This window comes from Xyrauchen texanus, chromosome 49 (genome assembly GCF_025860055.1).
Source record: "Xyrauchen texanus isolate HMW12.3.18 chromosome 49, RBS_HiC_50CHRs, whole genome shotgun sequence".
Lineage (NCBI taxonomy): Eukaryota > Metazoa > Chordata > Actinopteri > Cypriniformes > Catostomidae > Xyrauchen > Xyrauchen texanus.
The window spans coordinates 26,724,821-26,742,001 of record NC_068324.1 but is presented as its reverse complement, the minus strand read 5'-3'; the positions used below and the strand labels follow the sequence as shown (position 1 = coordinate 26,742,001).

The 17,181-nt window shown below is 43.2% G+C and overlaps 1 protein-coding gene and 1 long non-coding RNA gene across 4 annotated transcripts in view; one reads left to right on the top strand and one right to left on the bottom strand.

The window, feature by feature from the left end:
• LOC127640694 (SE-cephalotoxin-like) overlaps positions 1-17,181 on the bottom strand; it is a 74,726-nt gene that overhangs the window by 14,459 nt on the left and 43,086 nt on the right. For all 3 annotated transcript variants that reach the window (XM_052123389.1, XM_052123390.1, XM_052123392.1), the window contains exon 4: positions 8,845-8,899. The gene's annotated coding sequence lies outside the window, so the exon portion shown is untranslated. The remainder of the gene's footprint in view (positions 1-8,844; positions 8,900-17,181) is intronic.
• Positions 12,566-14,395, top strand: LOC127640695 (uncharacterized). The gene is made up of 4 exons (XR_007970111.1): positions 12,566-12,730; positions 12,954-13,300; positions 13,611-13,736; positions 13,860-14,395. It is a non-coding gene; the product is annotated as an uncharacterized LOC127640695 (long non-coding RNA).

Genomic DNA, 17,181 nt, shown 5'->3' with positions numbered 1-17,181 from the left:
AGAGCGAGCGATATGGACGGACCCGTCTCTCAATTCTCAGCCAGATCCATGCGTGAGCCCCACGATGAAAAAGTGGGCGCTGGCTCTTGGAAGTAAGCGAGACGAGTGTGAAGCATTTTGACTGTAAACAGATCGCAATGCCTGCACCCGCTCTGCCGCAACGCAAGAGCAGCATGCTCTTCCCCCAAACACACAAAACAAAACTGGTGCGTGTCCGTTTCAGCCATAGTGTAAACATCAGAACACACACAGCTTGCTTTGTTTATCAATCATTCTTTTTCTTCTTTTTTTTTTTAAAGAAAAGAGAAAGGAGAAAAGGTCTTCTGCGCACTACCTAACCAATTCTATCTCCTAACAGAGGAAAGAAAGTTCTGACAGGCTCATGAAGCACACACACACAGAGAGCTCTGAAGAACAAATATCTGACGACGTGCCAGTGACGCATCTATTTATAGCCCTGCTACAGGTGCATCCAGTGATTACACCGGCAGAGGCTATACATTCCGGTCAATGTTCATTGACATGTTCCACACATATTCACAGCTGCTCACACCTAAAGGGTGTTCCCAAAGCGCTCTCAGCGCAGCATCAGAAGTGTAGCTTTTTGTAAAGGGAACTATTTGTACTGCTTTGAAAGAGAAAAAAAATTAACTTAATCTTAAGTGCTTTATGTCATAACGTTTCATCAATATACACATTACACTCCTGACACATGATTTAGGCAATATTTTAAAACTTTCTTTGCATGGCTGAAGCTGTGGCCTCTTTCCACAGAGGAGGTGAAAAACTAAATATTAATTTATTATTTAATTCATAACCTGCTCAGAGAAATGATTCTGCTGCTTAATATTGAGATGATACTGTGGAGAGAACATGGGATCAGTCTTCCTGCTGCATTATTAAAAAAGAAGAATCAGAACAACTGAAAAATAATAATAATAATAATACAAAATAATAATAATAACATTTTGTCTTGATGATGTATTATGATGTTATTTGCGTTATGTGTATGATTATGTGACAATAGAGCTGATTTGACTTTTTTATAATTTGTATAATAATGTACAAATAACATTGCTAAAGTTTTACAAATGTGATATTAAAGCATTGCTCTCATAAAGTTACTCGTTGGCTTGTGTTGGGTGATGTCTTCTGGTGTTGTAATCAATCCTGAAGATGACGTATTCTCCTGAAATCCATTTACCAAATCCATTTACTCAGGACAGATTTACACTTGTACAATCATTACTGACACTGGAAATGCATACGCTTTTTGAATATGGAATGAAGTTTCACTTTTGTTTTTATGAAGAAGTGAATTAAAGTAAAAATACCCCTCACCCTGAACAAACTTCTGAACATGCAACCAAAACCTCACAACATTACAAACTGACAATTTACACAAGATTTATTTATATTTCTTCTGCTCCAAACTTACTTCAAATGTACTTCTCTGTCTGCTCGTATGAATGTAACACATCATAAGAAAGTGTTTCACCGCTGTTCAAATGCACTTTATATCATTTATATGTATAAATGTTTTCCATTTGAAAGAACTAAATATTAAATGAAACAAATTACAATAAAATACAAAGTAATCTCTTCAGTAATCGAAATACTTTATGAATGTTGGTTAAACCATTATGTGATGAGCTGCCGTTGTTTTCAGATTGAGTTCTCCACAACAGTCCATGCTGGAGAAAGGACCTTTTATAAATATATATTTGTAAAAACGCTGATGGGATTTGTGACAAATGAATTTGAGTGGAAGAACTTGGATGAGGTGAGACACTGCGCCGCCATATTGCTATGCCTAAAAATTCTATTGACTTAACAGGAAATCACCTGATTTCAATGAATATTACCTATCCAATCAATGTTTTTATATCTGTGCAGTCTTATAACACAAATATCTTAATCATGAAAATTATCATTTATTTAGACTTAAAAATTAGTGAGTTATTTTCATCTTCATTACAGTAAATAATATCTGATCAGCTGACAGACAAGACACCACAACATATGAATTATAAATATCAAAATGTTCATTCTGAATACAGATTTATACATTGTAAGGTCTCCGGGAACCAGCACCTTATCGTGGTGGAGAGGTTTGTGTGCCCTTATGATCCTGAGGGCTGTGTTGTCTGGAGCCAGGTGCTCCTGGTAGGGTCTCCCAAGGCAAAGTGGTCTCAGGTGAGGGGCCAGACTAAGAATGGTTCACAAAGACTACATGAAAAAAACGGCAAGAGGAGGAGTTACCCTGCCCGGAGGAAGCCCGGGGCCCCCGTCTGGAGCCAGGCCCAGATGGAGGGCTCGTCGCCGAGCGCCTGGTGGCCGGGCTTGTCACGGAGCCCGGCCGGGCACAGCCCGAAGAAGCGATGTGACACCCCCCTCTACATCCCTTGGGCCCACCACCCATTGGAGAAACCAATTGGAGCGTTACCAATTGGATCTGGTGGGGCTTACTTCGACGCACAGTTTTGGCTCTGGATCTTTGGCTCTGGATAGGGGATGGACTCTATTCTTCTCTGGAGTTTCCCAGGGTGTGAGGCGACGGGCGGGTGTGGGGATACTCACGAGCCCCGGCTGAGCCGCTACATTGGAGTTTACCCGGTGGATGAGAGGGTCAGCCTCCCTATGCCTCACGGGTTGTGGGGAAAACTCTGACTGTTGTCTGTGCATATGCACCGAACAGCAGTTCAGAGTATTCGGCCTTCTTGTACTCCCCTTCCAGTAGGGGACTCCATAGTGATGCTGGGTGACTTCAACGCACATGGGAAATGACAGGGACACCTGTGTAGCGTGGCCACATAAGGGGATGTGATATATATATGGGTTATGACATTAAACTAATTATGTTTGTCATTATTGCTTATTAGTTATATTGCTTTCCCCTGTTATCTGTCAATCCCTCAGCTGTTGTGTGTTGATCCCCATCTCTGTTCACGCGAGATCTTCGCGTGTTTTCATGTTACGTGTTTTCCTGCCACGTAAACAGGAAGTATCATTGACTTTCTATTTAAGGAACCGCTATGCCGGTTGTCAGACGCTCATTTGCGAGTACGCACATCTACAAACCCGTTCATTCACAAATTGGATTACGCTGGTGACTGTCCTGGGAACGCTGAGATGCCGTTCCTCCTGGAGGTTATTCGTTTGGCTCGCAGCCAGGATTACTTTTTATCAGAGGACATTGGTCAGTCATCACTTCATCACTTCATCACTTGGTTGTGCTCACGGACTATCAAACTTCCCGGTGAGGCTGATCTGAACACTGTATATAACTCTGTGCACTCTGGACTTCACTTTTACATGTATATACACCACACCTTGATTGTTATTGTTGTAAATATTATTGGTTTGTTAATACACTTGGGTTTATTGATTTTTCATCAGTGTTGATATATTTATTTTCTCTACTCCAATACCTATCTTTAGAACCGGTACGGTAGATCCCATAATTAGTGTAAACTCCACTTAAAGAAAGGTGTGATTGGGAGGAACGGCCTCCCCGATCTGAACTTGAGTGGATGTTTGTTATTAGACTTCTGTGCTAGTCATGGATTATCTATAACAAACACCATGTTAGAACATAAGGATGCTCATAAGTGTACGTGGTACCAGAGCACCCTAGGCCGAAGGTCGATGATCGATTTTGTAATCGTGTCATCGGATCTGAGGCCATATGTTTTGGACACTCGGGTGAAGAGAGGGGCAGAGCTGTCAACCGATCACCATCTGGTGGTGTGTTGGGTCAGGGGGCGGGTGAACTGGGAACGTTTGGAGGAGGTCCCTGTCCGCAAGATCTTCAATTCACACCTCCAGCTGAGCTTTTCAGGCATCCCTGCAGAGGTTGGGGACATTAAACTGGAGTGGGCAATGTTCAAATCTTCCATTGCCGAAGCCGCGGTGGAGAGCTGTGCCTCAAGGTTTTAGGTGCAGCAAGGGGTGGTAGCCCTCGAACACCGTGGTGGACACTGGTGGTCAGGGAAGCCGTCCGACTGAAGAAAGAGGCCTTCCGGGATTTGTTGTCCCGGAGGTCTCCGGAGGCAGTTGCAAGGTACCGACTGGCCCGAAGGGCTGCAGCCTCGGCCGTGAAGGAGGCAAAGCAGTGGGTGTGGGAAAAGTTCGGAGAAGCCATGGAGAAGGACTTTCAGTCCGTACCAAAGTGCTTCTGGAAAACCGTCCGCCACCTTAGGAGGGGGAAACAGGGAACCATCCAAGCTGTATACAGCAAAGATGGGATGCTGTTGACCTCAACCGAGGAGGTTATTGGGCGGTGGAAGAAACATTTTGAAGAACTCCTAAATTCCAACACGCCCTCTATGCTAGAGGCAGAGCCGGAGGCTAATGGGGGATCAGATTCTATTTCCCTGGGGGAGGTCACTGAGGTAGTCAAACAACTCCACAGTGGCAAAGCCCAGGGGATTGATGAGATCCGACCAGAAATGCTGAAAGCTTTGGATGTGGAGGGAGTGTCATCCGTCATAGCCGGAGAATCGGGCCAGCGGGGGCGGTATTGCACTCGCTCTATCGCACCGTTGTCACGAAAAGAGAGCTGAGCCGGAAGGCAAAGCTCTCGATCTACCAGTCAAATTTTGTTCCTACCCTCACCTATGGTCATGAAGGCTGGGTCATGACCGAATGAACTAGGTCGCGAGTACAAGCGGCTGAAATGGGCTTCCTCAGAAGGGTGGCGGGCTTCTCCCTTAGAGATAGGGTGAGGAGCTCAGTCATCCGTGAGGAGCTCGGAGTAGAGCCGCTGCTCCTTTGCGTTGAAAGGAGTCAGTTGAGGTGGTTTGGGCATCTGGTAAGGATTCCCCCTGGTAGTACAAAACAGCTGAACAACACTAATTGTAGTAGAAACTACACAAGAATTAAGAGTACTGTCTATAAAAAAAATTATCAATCCTCGAAAAGGAATGATGCACCTGGGAGAAAAAAAAAATGTGTTAAGAGAGGGGTTACGGGATCTCCATGGATCAACGAGACCGTTCTGCCACATAAAATTGGCAGATTGAGTCAGATTATGCGTAAAAATACTATATCAGAGTTTAAAAATTTCAAATGTGTAAAAACCTTAGATCTCTTGACAGGATTACCCATACCTCTGACGTTCCAACTAATAAATCTTAGAGGCATGCCTAACCCTATCTATCATCCTTCTATCTGTCTATAACTGTATATATCATCCTTCTATCCATCTCTAACTTTATCTATCATCCCTCTATCTGTCTCTAACTGTATCTATCATCACTCTATCCATCTCTAACTGTATCTATCATCCCTCTAATTGTATCTATCATGGCCCCTTATTGGCCCACACGGACTTGGTTCTCGGATCTCACGCTCCTCACGACAGCACCTCCCTGGCAGATTCCCCTGAGGAAGGGATGGGACACCCACTGGCATCCATGCCCAGACCTCTGGAACCTCCACATCTGGCCCTTGGACAGGACACGGAAGATCTAAATGGACTAACACCAGCTGTTGTAGATCACTCAAGCCAGAGCTCCCTCTACCAGGCAGCTCTATGCCCTAAAGTGGTGTCTGTTTGCAAATTGGTGTTCTTCCCAATCTGAAGACATGCAGAGGTGCGCAGTCAGGTCAGTGTTCTCATTCCTCTAGGAGAGGCGGCTGTCACCCTCCACCTTGAAGGTTTATGTAGCCGCCATATCGGCTCACGACGATGCAGTGGACGGTAAGTCCTTAGGGAAGCACAACCTGATCATCATGTTTCTTAGAGGCGTCTGGATGCTAAACGTAGAACTCAGTAATACGGAATAGCTGACCAGGTGTTCCGCTTGCGCATAGTGCCTTTCCCCTCTCTTGAGGTGAAGACGTGCCCTCTTACCCCCAATTGAATCCACAAAATTTGTGGGTCCTGGATGTCTTTCCTCCCTAGCCCTCTGGCTCGCGAATTCGGCCGGGGAATTCCCGATAAGACCCACTATGGGTACCAAATACCCTGTACTGGAATAGGTGCTCCACAGGTCTGGTTATCACAGTAACACCCTGTGCTGTATTTTTCACAGTACGGTCGCCCTGACGGCGGACCCGCATCTCCCTTGGGCAGTTTCCTCTGCCCCTGGTTGCTGTGTTTGTAGAGCTCCTCCCTGGCCAGGCAGGACCTACCACTGTGCCACTTCCATGTGTGGCTTGTAAGCCCATCTGATGTATTTGCCACATGTTGACGTGGTCTACTTGGGGGTTTTTCCCCCTGAAAGAATAGGATTGGAAAAGAACCACTTCCCTGATGAGTATTAGAGTGTTAGATGGCCCCAGCTGCATCTAACACTCTATGGAGAGAAAACATAGAGAGACAAAAGGCCACGGCTGGCGCGGCCTGCTCCCATGCTAGTTACGTCGCTTTCCCCCCGTCAGGGATATGGGGGGACCAAAAAATATATGACATCTTGTGGGGCATTGGGGAAGGTTATGTGTAGTCTGATGCACCTGATATTTTGGCAGGCAACAGCTTGCTTGCACCTGCATCAGCAGTTCACGTAACATGGTTCAGTGCTGTGGTGTTTTTAGATAGGGACCCCTAGTGTCACTACATCGACACAACATCGAAGTGAGTGACAGAAGGGAGGGAACGAGACGTCATGTCCCTCTTGCCACAACACTTTACCAACCACTGTAATGGCTGGACCTTTTTCTCTTCTCTTCAGCGGAAAACATGATTAACAGTCGCACAATTCCCTACTTTTATACCCGTATGTCCGGGGAAGGGACATGCAAATTCTGTTTGCCAATTCTAATTGGCCTTTTCTCAAAGATAAGAGGAATCCACGGCTCTCAATAGAGACCCCTAGTGTCACTACATTGAGACAACGTCTCGTTCCATCAGAGAATGGGGTTACAGCAGTAACCTAGACGTTTTGCACAGTAACCACTATGCATATATACATAATAGATAGTAACATTGACAAAACATGGTGGTAACTCACAGAAACCACAATGCAAATACAGAAAAAAACTAAATCACATGGAAAAATGCTTCTGCTTTCTGTATTTAGAGAGTCATACCATCAGGTTCTTGAAGTAATGAGAGTGAGTGCAGTGAGGAAGATGATGATGAAGAGCTGAATAGTGGTGAAATTCAGGGAGATAGTGAGAATTGTGATGGAGATCAGAATACTGGTGAAGATCAGTAGAGTTAACATAGAGATGGATTTGAAGGATTGAAATATTAAAGATGCAGTGACAATTCTTCTCTCTGAATGGCAATTAACATACTCATGGGTGTTAAAAAACTGTTGTATCGAGACTACTGGTCCTTCAATGAAGAGATGCGAGACAAATATGTTACGGCGCCCAGCACTGCCAACTCCACGCACTCTCGCTCTCTCTCCCCTGAATACTAAGTGCCTCTTGCTTCAGTACGGCAGTGATCATTAAGCATTGATTGCTTCCCAGCTGTCCCGCATTAAGCTCTCGCCCTGAGACTATATCTGCCCCATTAACTCAGCGTTCAGTGCGAAGTATTGTTTCACCCCATGTTGCATGTCTGAGCGAAGTTACTCTATTGTTCCGATCCCAGCCTGTTACTAACCTCTCTGTCTGCCTGCAGCCTGCCTAATGACCCGTGCCTGTTACTGGACTCTGATATCTCGCCGCCTGCCCCGAACCAAGCCTGTCTCACGCCTCTTTGTCGTCTGCTGCCGATCTCGGCTCGAGCCGGACCTTCTCACCTGAGTTGAACCCCTCCCCGGGCATCAGACTGGACCTTTGCCTTGTGTTGCTCTTTGTTGAGAACCTTTACGTTTCCTTGAAGTCTGCCCATTAAAATTATTGTTGCAAATGGATCTGCCCGACATGTCTGATTCATTACAAAATACATATTGTTGGAGCCATTTTAATAGTGACTATTGGGGGTGCTGTGGGTAGCCATGGTAACCCATTTAAGTGTAGAACTAATTGTTGCAGATGTGGCGCACAGTGAGGTCTATTGTTTTTTGATTGTGAGCAGGGTAAAAGTGGTGTGTTTATTTTGAGGAAATAGTCTACTTTGTTTGATATCATTTGAGTTATAGTTTGAAAATAAATGGATTGGCATATCCGATTTTTAGTTTGGCCTTTTGAAAGTAGTTTTTTTAGTAAGCCATCTACACCGAGCAAACGCGTACATTGCTGGACTGAAAAACAAAGGGTGTGCCAACACATATTATTTCTAATGTCATCTCTAGTTCTTTATTTTGTGGTGGTTACTTGATGAAACCACCTAAAAAATGAACGTTGTCCCAAAACTGACCAAATCTGATCCCATGATTGTTTTCGTTTTTTATGGTTGGTAACATGTTCATGACACAAAAACAACACAAAATGAATGTCATGTTTAAAAGGATTTCTGTGTCTGCACCTGAAAGGGATCAATTAAATGATCAAATGTATTTCAAGGCATTACAAGCTCCTCGTGCTGTTTGCAAATTAATATTAATTGTGAGAACAAAGGTCATTTAGGTTCATAATTTTGTTTCAGTTCTGTGGCCAGTAGTTCTTCATTTATTTTTGTGTTTTCTCTGTTCTCTGTCAAAATAAATGAGTACATTAATCTTTAGTCTGTTCATTCACATGCACAACTGTTAAATCACCTTTAAATTAGTTTGTGGCAGCGGGGGCGTGGTCAAGCGCCCGTCCGGGAGAGAAAAGCGGTAAGGGCGCTCACACCTGAGCTAAATTATGTCTAACACCTGTCTCTAATTGCAGTAGAGCGAGGAGAGCGGATAAAAAGCCAGCAGCCACAGAGCATGGAGAGAGAGAGCTGACAAGCAAACCCAGCGTTTGAAATTATATTGTGTGTGTGTTATTATAAGAATAAGAGATTAAAAGGCTTACCTTGAGAGGAAGACTTGTTTCCTGTCCTCTTTCTGTTGAGTGGTGTCACATAGTTCTGTTCAAATGAGGACATAAATTAGTTTAATCTACTGCATTTAAAAGCAAAAATTACCATCTATTGATCCACAACATTGCCACAATGACAGACTGGCAGCGTCACAATGTTACATTGTGTCAATGAATCCAGGAATGTCACGATGTGACCATTATGTTGCCAAGACGAAAGTTTGTTCATCACGTTACATTATAGTTACGTAACAGTCACATAGTTTGGCTAGCTGAGTCATCCCCAAAAAAGGTTTCAAGTAGTTATTGGAAGGATAAATCCTAAACAAACACATTATGGAGGGTTTTATTCAGAATCAAAACAAACGCTTACACGTTCAACTTTAAAAAGAAGAACGTTAGCTCGGATTGAAAATAATGCAGAATCTGATAAATGCAGAATAATGCAATATCTTTACAAAAACACATGGGTATCTGTTGTATGCATAATGTGGAGGATGAGGGTTTAGGAGATTTAATGTGCAATACAATGAATACTAGTTCTGTCAATCAATCAATCGGAGGTGGTAACACTCTACATTTACTCTGTTACATTTACTTGAGTAACATTTTTGAGAAAATTTACTTTTAAGAGTAGGTTTAATGGTGGGTAATTTACATTCTTACTCAAGTGAAATTTTAATGAAGAAATGTACCCTTACTTCATTACAGTGGGGACATTACTGTTGTTACATGACTGGTTTTAATGTAATAAGTGTTAATGAATGTGTAATTTGAGATTTTTATGAATGTGTCTTTTATGACAGCAGAATTTTACACAGCGCTGTCACTCGACTCCCATCACTCATCGTTCAGCAGCAGGTCAGCAGTCAGGGCTCAAAATAAACACTTTTTATCAGCATACAGAACTACAGAACTACAGATTCAACTTAAGAAAACTTGTTGAGGTAAGTTGTGGTGATGATAATAATGCTGGGTTGTTTGCTGTGGTAATGGTCAGTTTCAGTGTGATTCTGCAACTACAGGCTGTTTTCACCTCAGTTTTTAATTATACAGTGTAACGCAATATAAACGGGCAAGAAGGAGGCGAGAACCGGCTTGGCAATATAAATAATACTTTAATGAAAAATTAAACAAACGACACAAACACATAACAGTCAGCTGACCTTCCACGAGTCGGCCTTTATCCCTCTCGGAGGCTTACTTAGCCTGATAAGGGACCGGTGTGTATAATCACAACCCTGCCTTCTGCCCTGTCACATACCGTTTCTTATATCAGTGCTGCAATGCATCAGTGCTTATAAATTCATTTTGCAAACTGTCTACATCGGACGCGAGCGATGTCGCATTGCAACTCCATGCCGACACGTCCATTGTCGAAAGCATCATTTTGTTTTAAAATCTCCACCCGTGTCTTTTAAAGCACAATTTACAAATAAAATCTTAGAAATCTACAAAATCAACTCGTCATGATAAATAATTTATTTGTAAATGTAGATTTTCAGCAGATACTGTTCTTTTAAAATATGAAACGCTCAAGATTGCGATGGAAAGGGTTGAATGCACCCAAACCTCTTCTTTCTTTCATGGAAATGAACATACAGTATCATACAGTATTATAATAATATAAGCAATAAGCAATATAAGTAGTACACAAAATATATCTTTTATAAAAAAGAACAAATACATCTTATTATTGCATATCATTATTTGCATACAGTTTTTCAAGTGCTCAAGTTTTAATAATCAATAAAAGCATTTTTATGTTTTATATATTTATTTTTACTAAAGGCTAAGTAGATATTGTACATCAAAAAATATATAAAATCAGGAAGTTATTTTGAATAACCATCAAAGAACCATTCACAACATATTCTATAAATAACGTCTAGGTTATTATTGTAACCTCCGTTCCGTGATGGAGGTAACAAAACCTTGTGTCTAAGAAGCGAAACTAGGGGTCTCTCTTGAGAGCCTCGCACACCTCTGAACTTGAGAAAAGGTCAATGAGAAATTGGCAGACAGAATTTTCATGTCCTGCCCCCAGACATACGGGTATAAAGGGAGGGAAATGCGTCTGTCCATTCAGGATTTTGCCCTGAGGAGCCGAGAATGAGGTTCAGCCGTAACAGTGGCTCGGTTCAGTGTCGTGGCCGGGAGGACATAAAGTCTCGTTCCCTCCATCAGGCAACGGAGGTTACAACAGTAACCTAGATGTTCCCCATCTGTCGTTCACTTAAACGATGTGTCGAAGAAGCGACACTAGGGGTCCATATTTAATCACGCCATGCGCTGAACCATGTACGTGTGCTGCTGACGCAGGTGCAGGTAGGCAGTTTCGTGCAAAAGTGACAGGCCGCATCAGACTGCACGTACCCTTCCCCAACGCCCCATAAAATCGTCATAACCTTCTTGTTCCCGACACCCCAAAGGGGGGGGCAAGGCGACGTGTCAAGCATGGGAGCAAGCCGCACCTTTTCTCTCTCTCTGTTTCTCGCATAGAGTCAAAGTGGCTGGGGCCATCTTAACACTATCACATGCATCGGGAAGGCGTTCTTTTCCAAATCCTATTCTTTACCCACAGAGACCACAACCTGCCCAGGCTGGGGAGGTAAAGAGTGGAGGAATACATCACATGGGTTTTCAGGCCACATGTGGAAATGGCGCGTTCTACCTGCTGAGAGGGAGGAGTTGCTACAAACACGGCAACCTGGAGTCGGCAGGGACTGCCATAGGGAGATGCAGGTCCGCTCGCAAGGGGACTGTACCGTGGAAAATACACACAGGGGAATTCCTCCACTGAATTCGCGGACCAGAGGGCTAGGCAGGAGTCATCCAGGGAGCCGAGTTAGTGGGACCTCCGGGGATAAGAGCGCACGTGATCGCCTCATTGGAGGGGAAAGGCGCTAGGTGCAAGCGGTACACCCGGTCAGTTGATCCGCATTACTGAGTTCTACTGGCTCAGACCTGAGAAAACACGGGATGAGACTGACTCAGCCCTGAGATTGTAAAATCTTATAAAGGTATTGGGTGTTGCCCAGCCCACTGCTCTGCATATGTCTACTAGGGAGGTGCCATTGGCCAGTGCCCACGAGGATGCCAAAATTCTCATAGAATAAGTCAGCATTTTATCACAAAATCATGTCAATTCGCACAAGCCCGCTGTGCAGCTTGTTGTCCCATGGAGGGTTTATTTGACATAATTTCTACTTTGTACCCATTGCCGCCATGCTTCTGAAGCGTCAGCTAATGATTAACAGACAATTCAGGTTAATTATATTTCCATTGGCAGTGCCAGCGGTAAAAAACAGAACAAGATGCGCTTTTCATATGGAGTTCAACGCGACGCTTGCTCCCCTGACACAAATCATGTTCATATCAGTGAAAAGAAGACCTGATGATGATAAATCACTCTTATTCTCTCAGGTGAGTGTGTGTTTCTCTTTTCTATGGGAATCAGTCTCATCCTGTGAATTGTGTGTTTGTCCTGATAGTTTGCTCTTCTCTGCTGTTTTCAGTGAATGTGTTCCACATCAGTATCACTTTGTGAATCAGAATTTGAGCTGGTCTGAAGCTCAGAGATACTGCAGAGAGAATTACACAGATCTGGTCAACATCAACAACAAGAACGACATTGAAGAGCTGCTAAAGAGTGTGAATGATGATCAGGTTCAGTTTGTCTGGATCAGACTGCACAAGACAAACAATAAGACATGGAAGTGGTCTCTGGGTGACCCTGCGTTCTACACAGGAAGTGATTCACAGTATCGTAACTGGGCACAGGGACAACCAAATGAAGATGAAGACTGTAGTATTATGAATTCTGGAGGATGGAATGATTATAATTGTACTCAACCCTTGAAATTCATATGTTACAATGGTGAGTGAATTATGTGCTTTATCTCTTAAAACAGTCAACATTGTATCATTTAATAAGAGTACATGTTGTTGATCAAACATACAATAAGTGCTTTATTTGCTTTTATTTTTGGAAAATTCTAGTAGTGAGAAATACTACAATTTAAAATATGACTTTATTATTTAATTAGTCTTTTAATAATTGTAAATGAAAATCAGTGAGAGCTGTTTCTTGTGTTAAAAAGACAGCAGTAAAGGACACATCCCTGTTCATCAGTCAGTGATTTGGAGAGAAGCTCAGAGTTTCTGTAGAGATCATCACACAGATCTGGTCAGTGTGAGGAACCAGACTGAGAATCAACAGATTGAGAAGATCAGAACTGACGGAGGGATGTCTGGAGTCTGGATCGGTCTGTTCAGAGACTCATGGGAGTGGTCCAATCAGAGTGAATCTTCATTCAGAAACTGGAGAACAAGTGTTCCTGATAATGTTGGGGAAATGAAAACTGTGCAGTGCTTTGGGTCAAGACAGAACGTGGACGATGGGATGACTTGAACTGTGATATAAAAACTCAGTTTGTTTGTCATGAAGGTTTGTAGATCCACTCACATTCAGAGAATGAATTTCACTGCAATAGCTTTAAACATCTGCAAGTGTAATATATTTGCATCATAGTTTTAAACCATCTCACCTCTAGATTGTGGTCTGTTGTGTGTCCAGATGAACTGGTTTTGATTAGATTGAATCAGAACAAAGAGTCATGTGTTTAGAGAGGAATGAAGCTGTGAGATAAGTGATCAAGTGATGGAAGTGGTTAAAGACGCCTCCACTGCAGTGGTGTGGATGGGTCTACATCAATACTGTGTCATGAACATGTGGATCTGAACATGTGTGTTATCAGAACTGGGCTGCAGGTCACGGGACAGGACAGGAAGATTGCAGTGTTGGACCGAGAGTTGGAGCAGTTCAGTCTGGATGGGTCTTCCTCAAACTCACAAACTCAACTTCATCTGCACCAACTCTCAAGGTATGAGACTGTGTGTGTGTGTGTGTGTGTGTGTGTGTGTGTGTGTTGTAGTTTTTTCTATATCTTAATGATTCTTTAGTTTTTTTTGCCTTTTTTTTCTTTCTCTTTATGTTCTGAATGAAGACTGAATCATCGTCATCATCAGCATCAGCATCATCATCTCATCTGTCCTCTGTGGAGCCACAACATTTCACCATGTTTGATTTCCATTTGAAACTATATTATTATTATTTTATAAATATGTCCATTTATTTATAAAATAAATAGTTCTTTTATTATTGAAGTCCTGAGACGAATTATGTGGTTCAGTTCTCTTGATTCCGAAGTGACGAGATGATGGATACAAACATTTACACTCTAATTAATTTCACTTTGCTTTACTATTGTACTTTGGAGATAATATTTAGTGCCAAAATGTAAATGTGAACTCTCTGTTTAAAAATGTTTGACAGAATGTCAGTGATTGTCTTCTTGGGTTGTTTTGTCAAATGAAATACTTTAAAAAGTTTGTTGGGTGACTTTATTAATGAGGCTTTAGTTGACTGTGAACCACTTTAAAATAATGGGCTTATGAACAGGAACACTGTGATTCTTGTGAGTGTTTCTGCTTAGATTCGTATGTACATTAAAATGTATGTTCTTCATCTAAATAAAAATGATCTTATAATGTAAGACAGTTTAAATATTTCATGACTTTTCTTTGTGCAGATATAGTTTTCCATCTGCAGTGTTTAATGAAACTGTCTGTGTGTCTTTGTGAAATATGACCACTAGAGGGAAACGTTAGTCATTTCTACAATCATGTAAATTAAATGATGACAAGCAAGAGCAGATTGTCAATGCTAAGATTACATAAGATCAAATATTGTATTCACTGACTGTCCATGATTGTTTCTCATTTACATTAGTCATCAAAGCAGCCTACAATTAATAAAGATACTTTTGAAAATGATGAAACATTTAAAGCTGAAGTACTGTATGTAATTTCAGCGTCACCGAATAGAATTGAACAAATAAACAATGATTTCATAACAGATTTAACATCTGCCACTGGTCAAATGAAGAGATTCACCCGCTCCAACACAAACCATTGGTCCAGTAATGAGGTTGGGGCGGATCTTTCAAAACAAACAGAGGACATGTAACATGAACATCGCTGAATGAACTCAAATTCAAACCAATCCAATCAGGCTGAATTGGTACCATGAAGCAGCTCATGAACTTTGATCCTGACTTTAAGATTAGATTACATGCTCATGCACATGAATGAGTGACGTTTTCTGTGCACAACCAATCGTGTGAGAGAATGTGATTCACTTCTCGTGAGAGACTCAGCCGGATTTACCTCTGCCAAAAGCTGATGATTATGAAAATAAGAATTTAAAGTCATTCAAGACATTGTTTTAAAATATTAAATAATGCTCAAGAGTTCAGACTTAAAACACATGATTTACACAGTACAATAGATAATGTTTCGGGTTACTTAACTGTAACCCCTGTTCCCTGATAAAAGCAGAATGAGATGCTGCGCTGATTTAGCGCTTTGGGAACGTCTTTAGGAGTGACCAGCTGTGAATATGTGTGCAACACGTCAATGAAATTGACTAGAATTTATAGCCTCTGCTGGTGACATCATTGGATGCACCTGTAGCAGGTTTATAAATAGATGCATCACAGGTGCATCGTCAGGTATTTTGTCTGAAGAACAGTCCTGGGGCATCCTCAGTATGGCAATGAAGTGCAGCATCTCGTTCTGCTTTTATCAGGGAACAGGGGTTACAGTAAAGTAACCCGAGACGTTCCCTATCAAAAGCTACACTTTGATGAGGTGCTGATTTAGCACTTTTGGAACAAGAATACCCATGCTGCCGCACTGTGGATGCCCGGACCCCTTACGGTTGTGTAGTTGTGCTCACAAGAGCGTGAGAGGTCTCAGACATGAGCTTGTGATGTAGACAAGGACATAAGAGCCCGGAGTGGCATGAACATCCAAACTATAAAATCTTATGAATGTGGGCAGAGAGGACCAGCCTGCCACATCACAAACCTGCTGCAGAGGGAACCTCTAGCCAAGGCTTTAGAGGAGGCGACCCCTCTGGTAGGGTGAGCCCTGATACCTACTGGCGAAGCTTGACAGCACGCCACGAAGGTCAGAGCAATAGCATCCCTCACCCAAGGCGACATAGTCCCATGGCAAGGAGTTGTTGCCCTGACTTACACCACTGGCTAGTGCGGTGGACATAAGTCTGAAGGGCACAGACTGGGCACAGTCTAGGAAGCCTTTGCTGCTCCGGCGTTGCAAATGGCGGGGAGCAGAAGGTTTAGAGAGTGACCTGATGTAGGGTTGCGAAAGGCACCTTAGGCAGGTAGTCAGGATGAGGGTGCAAAATTGCTTTGGTCATTCCTGGGGCAAACTCTAAACAGGCTTGCAAAACAGACAGAGCCTGTAGGTCCCCAATTCTCTCTAGAGATAATCGCCATAAGAAAAACCATCTTAAGAGTCAGAAGGTCATGGTCCTAGCAGGAGGCCACAGTCGCATGGCTCCACGAATGATGTGAGCAAGTAGAGGGTTCCTCTGAAGGGCACTCCGTCCATCAAGGCGTGGCAAGCCGAAGTGGCGGCCACATAGACCCTGAGAGTGGCGGGGCATAAGCCTGCTGACGGTTCTTCCTGCAGAAAGTCCTGAACTGAAGCGATCTGGCAGTTAACTGGTTCTGCAATATGAACTTTTAATAAAGGGAAACGCATACAGACGCATTCTGGGCCATGTATGCGCCACCGTGTTCAGCCCCAGATTGGGGGACTGGGTGACTCAGGGAGAAGTAGAGGAAACATTGCACTGTTCATAAAGGCGAAGAGGTCCTCTTCTGCCCTGTAAAATCTACCCAGATTTGTTCCAAGTGGAGGGAGCCCTAGCACTTAAAATGGTCTCGATAGCCTCAGGAGAAAGCCCTGTGTACCTCAGTTGGTACCCAACAGGGGCCAAGCATGAGAAGGTTCCACAATTCGGGCCGGGGATGAAATACAGTCCCCTGTGCCTGAGAAAGAAGGTCCTTCCTGTTCGGAATTGCCCGAGGCGAGCCGTCGAGGGGAGAATTTAGCTCCAAGAACCATACACTGTTCAGCCAGCACGGCGCTATCAGTAGGAGGCAAGACCCTTGCTGGCGAACCTTGGCCAAGACTCCCGGGAGCAGAAAAAATGGGGAAAGAAACGCAAACAGACGCATACTAGGTCATGTATGTGCTTATACGTCCAGACCCAAGGGGGCTGGGTGACTCAGGGAGAAGCAGAGGAGACATTGCACTGTTCATAGAGGCGAAGAGGTCCTCTTCTGCCCGGTAAAATCCCACTACCTCAGTGTGGAGTTTCCACTCCCTCGTCGGTATTTTCTGTCTGGACAGTAATTCTGCTCCCATTCAGGCATCCAGGGATACAAGCTGCTC